Raw genomic sequence first — 10612 nt, 5'->3', positions numbered from 1 at the left:
TTTCTTTTTCAAGTTCTAAATTGGTTTGAAGGATTCATGTACATGTGCTTGGCTGGACTCCAGATGCTGCCTCTTTCCTGCCCAAGAGGTGCAAAATAGACCCAAACCACCCTAAATACACAATGAACAGCTGGGTCTGAGCTCTCCTAGGACCTTGTCACACTCAGGTGCCACAGCATGAAATCCAAGGACACAACCAAGGCAGTGAGACTGATAGGACTTTCCAGGCCTAGGGTTTTGTCACTGTGCCATGCCCTGTGTGTGGTTTGGAACTTTCACTGAGGTCTCAACAATTTTTTCCTCTTTTGAAAAACAGAGAAGATGCTGACCTGTGCTTCAGCTGAGTGGTCATTGACTCCTCTTTCTTGGAAAGTGTGGTGTGCTATCTTATCAGGTCAGGCAGGCTAGTGCCTGGCATTTGAATACAGATGTAGTCCTAGGGAGTTCTTTACTCAGTATATGCTCTATGTTAGTAAGCCTGAGATGGCATTAAGGAGAGGAACAGCCTGTGGGTTCAAGGCCTGCTGTTATAACTTCCTTTTTCACTTCCCAGCAGATACCTAGGTCACTTGAATGTCTGTAAGACATTTTAATGTGCTCTCAGGTTTCTGGAGTCTTCACACTAATGAGAACATCTCTTTCCCTTCCTCCAACCATCCTTCCCCAGTAAGCAGTCCTCCAACTCCTTCTCTCCTTGTGCTTCCAACTCCTCCTTTCCTTGTGTTCTTCAGTGTATGAAAACGGATCCTTTCTACCTTCCAAAAGCTTCCTCAGAGTGTGGCTTTCAGTCTGACTTTGTATCACCATAAACAATTTTCCCTAACCACAAGGGAAGACCAGATAGTCTCTCCTGTCCCTCATCCAGTGGGTATTGATCACAAGTGTTGGGTAACCACAATAGATCAGGCAATCCCCTTGAGTTCAGCTGTGTGTGCAAACTCAGGGATGAGAGTTTCCATCTGGAGCTCTTCCCCACTGTAGCTCTGATCTCAGTTTTGAAGTTACCCCAGCCTGCAGGAGAGAGCTGCATGGCAAAGTTTTGTCAAGAGAGCAGAAGCTGCCTATTAGGGCTAAACTCTAAGACCCTTTGTTTATGTGTAGGGTAATCTCACTGCTTTCTGACAGCACTGGAGTAGTGCCAGTGGGAATATCTGTATTTTCAGAGATAGAATCATGGAATCATTTTGATTGGAAAAGACCTTTAAGTCAAACTGTTAACCCAGCACTGCCAAGGCCACACTGCCATGTCCCTCAACATCACATCTATATGGTTTTTACATCCCTCCAAGGAGGGTGACTCCACCATTGCCCTGGGCAGCCTGTACCAGGTCCTAAAAGCCCTTTCAGGGAAGAAAATATTCTTAATACCCAACTTAAACCTCCCCAGCACAATTCGAGGCTTTTTCCTCTTGTTCTATCATTTATTCACTGGGAGAAGAGACTGACCCCACCTCACTCCAGTCCTCTTTCAGGAAGTTGTAGTGAGCAATAAGGTCTCCCCTCAGCTTCCTTTTCTCCAGGCTGAACACCCCCAGCTCCATCAGCCACTCCTTTTAAGACCCTACCTCAGCTCCATGGTCCCTCTCTGGACATGCTCCAGGACCTAAGTGTCCATGTAGTGAGGGGTCCAAAACTGATCCCAGGATTTGAGGTGCATCCTCACCAGTGCTGAGTACAAGGGAATGATCCCTGCCTTAGTCCTGCTGGCCACACTATTTCTGATACAAGCCAAGGTACCATTGGCCTTCTTGGCCACCTTGACACAACATATGGGTCTGGAGTATTTCTGGACATACTCTTGCTGAAACCAAACTTCCTCTTGTGGTTTTAGCTGTTGCAAAATATAAGGAAATAAAATCTAGAGAAAAACTTCTTTTGTTTCCAAAGAGGCCTTTATCTTTGGCCTGTATTTTTCTTTTCACTTGTTTGGTTTTTGGGATTCTTCCCACACAGGTCAAGTGTTGGTTGGACCAAATGCATAGGCTCCTGCTTGCTGAAAGGAGGAGGAGAAGCAGAAAAATCTCAATGTTGTTCAAGGAAAAATAACACTTCATCATCATTATTAGCCCACTATTGTTCTCAGTTCAAAGCTCTGTTTCCTTTTCACTAGATCCACAGAGTGGAAAGGAGAGGCTGGAAAGAAGAGAGTGCTTAATTTCCATGGGCACGCAGAGTACCAGCATCTGGACAGAGTTATAATAAGCAAAAATTGTACATAATGTTTATGGTTAGGAAGAATCTCAGTTTCTTGACTGTATGAGTCAGTCACAGAGAGAGAAAAAAGCTTTTTATTAGAGGAGACTGACTGAAGAATAAAACCAGACTGACAGCTGGAAACGTGTCATCAACATCAGCTCTGCTGGCTGGCATGAAGCTCACTGCACCAGGCATCTGAAGAGGTCCATATACATCATCTCACAAACCACCTGCTTTAGAAATCATAGGAAACCATGTCATTTTGGTGACAGAAGAGAAGAAAAAGCACGGGGTGAAAGGATAAATCTTGCTGGTGGATCTCTCCCTTCCATCTTACAGGAAGAAGATCCTGGAGGCCCATGACAAGGCTATTTGTCTTTTTGAGAGCACTGAGACTTCGCCTGAAAAAAATGGATTAAGCTACAACTGGAGAAGCCATTGCCATCAGCTAAAAGGAGGGGAACTTCTGTTTTCCAAAGGCCCAATTGCACCCAGGGTAGGAGATTTATGGCACAAGTTTGTCTGAATCCTGTGACCTGGGGGTTGCCAATCTTCACCATCTTTCAGAAATCTACTTATGGGTCAGGTCCAAGGTATCTGTTTGACTTTGAGCAGTGTGATCTCTTTGATTACAGATAAATGATGTCATGAGATGACCAACCTTCTTCTTTAACACTTGTCTCTTGTTGCAGAGCATCAGCTCAGCCAGCAAGAGCCACAACCAGTGCCCACCTTCTCTGTCATTTTTGCCCTCTTCTTGCTGCATATACCAACAGTGAGCTGCCACTTCTGTTTTACCCACCCTGTGTTTGTTCTACTGTTTGGTGTAAAGATGGGTGATCTGGTTTGTCTACAGAGACAAGACTACCCTCTTCATTCAGTGCTGGAAGGGGTCCATCTGCCTGTTTCAAAAGGCCATTTCAAAATCACGATTTTTTCCACCCCCATTGGTTTTCCAAGTTGAAGTGTTGAATATTATCCTGTTTTCAGTAGAGACAGGTCTGCTTTCTACTCTGGAAACATCCAAAAGGATTTTTTTTCTTTCATTAAAAATGGTTTAATAGAAGCTATGTGTGGGCATTGTCCCCACCAGAGCCTTTCCTGGTATTTTTCATGTCTCAAAGCACAGGTCCCATATCTAAAAGAAATACAGGGAAGCCAAAAATCTCTGTCAGGCAGAGCACACGGCCACAAGGAAAGGAGCTTTTTGTTTTGATGAGTTAGAGCTCTGCTTAGGATCAGCTAAAGAAACCCTGGGGAAATAGGAAGGTACTGCCATCAGACTTGGAGTGTGAGGTTGCCTCTGTAAGATCCCTCTCTAAATTATAAAAAAATCCCCACTGCTGATGGTGTCAGTCTGCAAAATAATATCAGCTTCTGCAGTATCACCCCAGTGGAGGCACCTGCAAGTGTTCTGGGGACACTGGGCCTGTGCTGCTGACTTCAAGAGGAGTATTAGTACTTGATAATGAAAACTCTCCATGATAAGTAACAAGTGATGGGAGGTGTTAGTTCATTCTCACAAACTGTTACCCCTGCTGATGTGGGAATGCAAAAAGCTTAATTTAGTTTCCATTATTCATTGTTTTAGTTCATTACTCATTAGTAATTTTTCTTGCCTAGATGGAACAGTTTTCTGTTAAACTGTGCAATAGACATAGTTTCTTTCTGTGACCCTCTCATCTTGGAGGCAAGGTCACAGTTTGTTGATCTACCAAGCCCTAATTTTTCTTTTCCCCTCACCCCCACCACACAAAATAATTTCTCAAACATACTTGAATCACAACCTCAATTTTGATAATCAATCTGATTAAAGAAATAGTTTTCACAGAGAGAAAGATGGTGCTATGGGGAAGTTCTGCTCTTCTCAGACCTTTTAGGACAGGAACAGAACAAACCACAACTTGCAAAGCACTGTAGGCAAGACAAGATGTGATGCTGAGCCCTCAGCCAACGATATGCAAGAACATAATGGTCAGATAATGGTACAACAGAAGCAAAACTACTGATTTCTAAATGGGTGCCTTCCTCTGGCCTGCAATAGAAGGAACATTTACCTGCAAGGTGTATCTTTGACATTACAACAGGCATTTAGGATGTGTCTTCACATGGAGGTAATGTCTGAATCGCTGTCATCAATATTCAAATGTTTTGGGTCCAATTCTGTTTTCATTTGATGCAAGAAAAAAACCCAAAACTGTTGAAAGAATAAAATCCAAGAGGTTGTGTAGGAGGCTGAAGAGCCATTCCATGTGAACCTGCAGGGCTCAACAGGAATCAACAGTTTAATTTCAATGCCTGGCAGCTCAGCACCTGTGCCAGAAACTTTTCTACATTTCCCTGCCTCACTGACATGTGTTGGTCATGCATTATAGACTCATGGAATCATTTTAGTTGGAAAAGACCTTTAAGATCCTCAAGTCCAACCATTAACCCAGGAGTGCCAAGTCCATGACTAAACCCTGTCCCTCTACACAGCTTTTAAATCCCCCCAGGGACGGTGACTCTACCACTGCCCTGGGCAGCCTGTGCCAGGGCCTGACAATCCTTTCGGGGAAGAAAAGGTTCTAATACCCAACTTAAACTTCCCCTGGCACAACTTGAGGCCACTGCCTCTTGTCCTGCCACTTGTTCCTTGGGAGGGCAAGACCATCTCCCTCTTTGCTCCAATCCACTTTCAGGAAGTTGTAGAGAGCAAGAAGGCCTCCCCTCAGCCTCTTTTTCTCCAGGCTGAACACCCCCAGTTTCCTCACCTGCTCCTCCTAAAATTTGTTCTCCAGACCCTTCCCCAGCTCCTTTGCCTTTCTCTGGACATGCTCCAATAAACTAGAGATGTGTCTGTCTCTGTGATGCAGCAAGGGACACACTAAATAACATGGAGATCAAAATGTCATTTAGGCTTTATGAAAAAAAGTTCATAGCAACCACTGACTGTCAAAGAGCAAGAAAATCTTTCTAGAGAGATGCCTGACAGGCTATCTTACCAGGGTGTCTTTGTTCACAACCAGAGTTGGAGTCTTCTCCTTTGCTCTGTTGGTTACAGCTGCAGTCAGCCCCTCTCCTGCCTGCTGGGGGGAGTGAAGACAACAAAGTCATTTCCATGGCTGCAGGGCCACTTCTCCCTTGTTGAGTCAGGATGCTCCTCCACATGGTCCTCCAGGCTGAGAAGTGCTTTTCTCTGCTGAGCTCACTCTTCTGCCCTCCCTAAAGACTTTGTGCTCTTCTCATACAGGATATATTAACTTCTGACCCAGTCCTGGCTACTACTTGCAGAGGACTTGAGAGATCCTGCTTCTGGCTCTTCTCCAAATTTTGGATGAACTGTGAGACCTGAGATTTGAGTTTTCTGGGAACTGTTTCAGTGAGTAGGCCGAAGAGTAAGATTATTTGTTGTAGTGAAATGAGGCAACCAGGTGCCACTAATTGCCAAGTAGTGGGCATGAGCTTGTGTTAAGCCCACCTGTGCCTGGCAATTAGTGGCACCTGGTTGCCTCATTTCACTACAATTTGTTCTTCTGCACACTTCTTCAAAGATAACTTTCACTTTATTTACACCCCTTTGCAATTCTCCTAGAAACTTTCTTTGAGAGAAGCAGAAGGACAGCAGATTGGGGAACAAACTACCTTGCAGTGAGGACTTGGACTGCAGCTTCTGTCTAGAGACCTGTGTGAAAACCAGTCCAGGTGAAAGATGGCAGAGGACAGAGTTGCCCCAAGATAGGGAAGGAGTTTTCCAGTCCTTGTGTTGTTCTTCCCTCATCCTTAGGCACAGCAGTGTTGGCTTTTTGTGAGCTCTATGGGGACAGGGGTCAGCTCCTACCTCCTGGGCAGGAATGTCCACCTGCCCATTGACACAGCCAGGCTGGGGGGTACTGCAGTGCTTAAGGACAATGTGACCAGCTAAGGGGTTGGATCACAGAGATATGGAAAGATTTTTGGGGTTTTGGTTTTTCCGTGGGTGTTTTGGGGTTATTTTAGCAAAAAATAACAGAATTTGAACCAGCAGAAGACAAGAGAATCAACAGCTGTTGGGAAATACAGGAACAATAAATTGCCCTTGATCCTTCCCACCTTCACACATCTTGGAAACATCTTCCTTCTAAATAGCAACTTACAAACCCTTTGTTGTTTGATAAGGTGGCAGAATTATTAAAGGATAAAAGGCTTTTGGATTATGCTTGTGGAGTATCTCTTCCTGCTGGCTGCAACAGACTTGGATCAGGTCAAACCATAAAGCCTCGAAAATCCAAAGGCAAATAAGAAGACAAAGCCCTTTTTCTTTCCTTTTTAAAATGTGAATTCAATTACCTTTTAAAATTAAAAAAAAAAAAAAAAAAAGAAAAAAAGAAATGCATACATGTTCTTGTATGTGTTTTGCATTTTCTAAATTTATTTTACTCGGCATTAGTACCTGCATGAAGCTTCTATACCTTTAGGTGTGGTTTGATTGTGCTTGAGTTGTTCTGATATGAGATGTAGAAGAAGGAATTACTTTACAGGATGGGCAGGGTATTGTGTATCTTCCAATGCAGACCTGGTAAGGAAGTATATAGTAAATTCTCATCTCAGTCCATATTTGCTTCAAGATCAGAATTTCTGGGTGGATAAAACTAGTTCTGCAACTTAAAAAAATATATGCATCTCTATATCTGTGTACATATATATATATATATATATAAGCATATATATATAACATTGAAGGTTCATTTAGGCTAATGTTACAGAGTATGGACTCTCCACAACAAGTCATTTCACAGTGTGGTGTCCACTATAGAAATCTGTGGTTATCATTGAATTAGAGCTCAGCTATAGATAGTATAAGCATCAGGGTAAGTCACAGTATTTGGGAAAAAGTTATGAAATTGTCTTGATGAGGAGGCCCAATCCAGAGGCTCAAGAAGAATCAGGTCCTGCTGCAACCTTGTGTCCACTCAGATGCATCCCTCCCTTCACCACATCCCCGTGGCTGAATTCCCAGGCAAGCCAGTGGTCCCTGGGACTCGTGCTCCCGTGGCAGTCAGGGAGTGCAAAATTCACATGAATTTCACACGAAATGCACTGGTCCAAGATCTCCAGCTTCCCCTGTTAAACCTGTGACTAATCCCCATCCAAGACAGCAGACCCATGGAAATTACTCTCAGTGTCAGCACCTGCAGAAGGAGACAGTAGAAAAGAACTTCAGTCCACTTCTTGCCACATGCCAAAACATTTAACACAACCCATATGTCCAGATGTGAAAAAGCAACAATACCTTATGCAAACCAGATGTCCCGTGATGGGAACAGCCTTGGCATTTTCACATCATTTTGCATTTTTCAAAACAGGGTGTAAGGTTAATTAGGAAAGCTCTGTAATGGCCCCTTTGAAGTTAGGGCAGTGGGGCTGAACCCTTCCTCTTCCTCCAGCTGTCCAAGCCCCCAAGGCAGGGGCAGGTGGGACTGGAGGCAGGACCTTATGGGTGGGGAAAGAGGATGTTGCAAAATGGATGGAAACCCCACAAAAGAGAAGAGCATTTCCAGGACTGGCACACATGAATGGCAGCCATCCAAAGTTTTGGAGTCCCCAACACAGAAAGGGCACAGCTGTTGGAGTGAGTCCAGAGGAGGCCACGAAGATGCCCATAGGGCTGGAGCATCTCTGCTATGGAGACAGGCTGGGAAAGTTGTGGTTTTTCAGCCTGGAGACCTTAGAGCACCTTCCAGTACCTGAAGTTGCTACAGGAAAGTTGGGGAGGGACTAATTACAAGGGCATGGAGTGATGGGATGAGGGGGAACAGTTTCAAACTGAAGGAGAGGAGATTGAGATGAAATGTTAGGAAGAAATTTTCACTGTGAGGGTGGTGAGACACTGTCCTGGGTGTCTGAGGGAAGCTGTGGCTGCCTCATCCCTGGAAGTGTTCAAGGCCAGGCTGAATGGGGCTTTGAGCAACCTGATCTAGAGGGAGGTGTCCCTGCCCATGGAAAGGGCTTGGAACTAGATGATCTTTAATGTGCCTTCCAACTCAAACTGGAATCCTGTGAGTCCATGACAAAGCTCCTGGAGACGTCAGGACCCAGAGACATTGCTACAAATGTCTCACTGTCCAATATTAGGAATGAGGGTATATCCTCTTCAGCTTGCCAGCTATATAATACTGGATTAACCTCCCCAGATTGATGCTGCCTCAGTTATTTTAGTCTTAACAATTTTCTAAATGTCTGAGGGACAGAGACCAAATGCCCTGATGTAAAATAGAAGGAATGCTACACAAATGAGGGTATTCACCTTATTTGCATTTTAGCACATTAAAGAGGAAAAAGCCCTGGGTTGCTGCCTCTGCAAAAAAGCAAACTAAATTTTTTTCTTGTGACTGCAGATTTTTGGCTCATTCCTCAGGACTTTAGAAATCTTCAAAAGACATCTGGAGTTGTCCCCCACCGCGATTTCCACCCCCAGGTGTAAAAAGACCATGAAGTGCCTGGGGACACCAGGAGCCCCCGGTGTCTGTGAGGACATAACTCAGTGAGAATGTAGGTATTTCTAGAGAGATTTAGTATATAAGGCCAGACTGTGCTTAGATGGGCACATCTGGAATCCCAGAGACATCAGCACAAGCTGCAGCATGGAACTAGATGGTCTTTAAGTCCCTTCCAACCCAAATCATTCTGTGGTTCCATCAGCTGGAGGCAGGTTCAGGTTGGCCAAGAGGAGTGTGTTGCTCTCAGGACAAATGTTTCCCCTCAGGATACCCTGGTTCATGGTTTAAGGGATATGAGGAGGGTTTTTTTGAGTTTAAAGGAGTGATGCATGAGGAATATTGATAAGATATCGATAGCTTCCAAAATTATTTATTTCATAAAACCCCTGGGCAGCTACGTACCAGAAAATGTGAAAACACCCAAGTGAAATTTTTCTTTTCCATATGCCCTTCCCCAGGCTTTTGGCCAGAGTCCAAGACAGGATCTTGGACTTAGTGGATTTGCTCCAGTACAGCCATTTTCATGTTCTTCTGACACAGGAAATCAAAGTGATGTTCCCTTGCAGAGACAGATGTAATGAACAAGGCATCGTGCATGAGTGAGTTTTGATTTACATCCTGATTCAGGCTAAACATTTCATGATGAAGGCCAGAGTCCAGAGATTGAAGGATGGAAAAATTAAAACCTCAAACTCATGTGAAAGTGAAAAAACACATTGTTTCATGTTCTTATGTTTTAAGTAAAAGAACTACAGAATATCTCACAATTTACCAATTCATTTACTGAACTGGTAAGCAATACTGACAAGATAAAAAAGGCCTGCACAAAAATGTTGAATAAGCAAAGCAAGTTGTGCAATTTGCAAAACACTCAAAGCTTTCTTTGCCAGCAGAAAAGGGTCTCAGCCTTCTGGGTGATTCAGTTGCTGCCATTTGGCTCCACCTCAGAAGTGAGGGTTTCAGAACTACTCACAGCCCCATGCTAACAAACTGAAAGTCTGTAATGCTCTTGAAGTATCTTGCAGATTTTCCCCCTTTGAACTCACAAGAGGTCCTGAGCAGGTGACATAAAACCAAGACTTTGGAGCTCTTTTCTTTCCCGGCTTGATGGAAGTTTCATTCCAGTTTTGCACAACTCCTTCTTTTAAATATACTGCTGTGCTCATGGCTAATACTAATGAAGGCTTGGCAAAACTGTGTTTAAAAAACATGTTAAAAACCCAAACATGTTAGCTTAACCATTTTCTCTTCATGTAATTGTGTAAGATGAGATCAGCAACCAAGCAATAAAGCAGATGAGCACATTGTTACAAAACCCTGAAGTTCAGAATCAAGTTTGATCTGCCCCTGTTCTTTTTTTAGAGCAGCTTAAAAGAAAGGAAAGTAAGAATTTCGTGATTCGTTTGGCTTGAACAGGGAGGTTTGACATACTGATTCTTATAATATTTCCTCTATTTTAACACTCTGTGTTCAAGAACCATGAAGTAGAAAGCACTTGTTAAAGCACTGAGCAAGCCTTGTGCTGGCCAGCTGTGGTGGTGGAGTTTTTGATCTCAGGCAGCACTTTCCAGTTTACAGTTTGAGTCAGGGCTGTGGGACTTTTTTAATTTTCAGCCATCCCAAGACATCAGTGTTTGCAATACTTCACAGTTCTCCTGCAACAAACAGCCACTTCTAATGCTGAAATGAGAAAAAAGCTTTGCAGGAGGGGAAGTCTGGAAGCTCAGAGCTCATCTGCTGACACAGCCTAAGGAGAGCCCAGTCCCTATGAGCCCTCATCCTCTAAATGGTCCTGAAAGGTTGCAAACTGGAGTGAGATGAACAAGAAGTTGAATCCTTGCTTCAGCCTCCAAGTGGCCTCTCCAAAAGCACTTTGTCCCAGTGGATGTTACACAGATTACTGGTTGGAAGATCTTCAGTGAACAGCAGTGCTAGGTCCTCCTGCTTGTCACCTCCTG

General features: G+C 43.9%; 1 protein-coding gene across 1 annotated transcript in view; it reads right to left on the bottom strand.

The window, feature by feature from the left end:
• Nucleotides 1-6556: 6556 nt before the first annotated feature.
• The window catches only part of RNLS (renalase, FAD dependent amine oxidase), a 78328-nt gene continuing 74272 nt past the window's right edge, over nt 6557-10612 (bottom strand). Inside the window, exon 8 of the mRNA XM_071748898.1 lies at nt 6557-7346. The gene's annotated coding sequence lies outside the window, so the exon portion shown is untranslated. The remainder of the gene's footprint in view (nt 7347-10612) is intronic.

The sequence above is a fragment of the Heliangelus exortis genome, chromosome 7, assembly GCF_036169615.1.
Source record: "Heliangelus exortis chromosome 7, bHelExo1.hap1, whole genome shotgun sequence".
In the NCBI taxonomy this organism is placed as follows: Eukaryota; Metazoa; Chordata; class Aves; order Apodiformes; family Trochilidae; genus Heliangelus; species Heliangelus exortis.
This window is presented reverse-complemented; position numbering and strand designations above follow the sequence as displayed.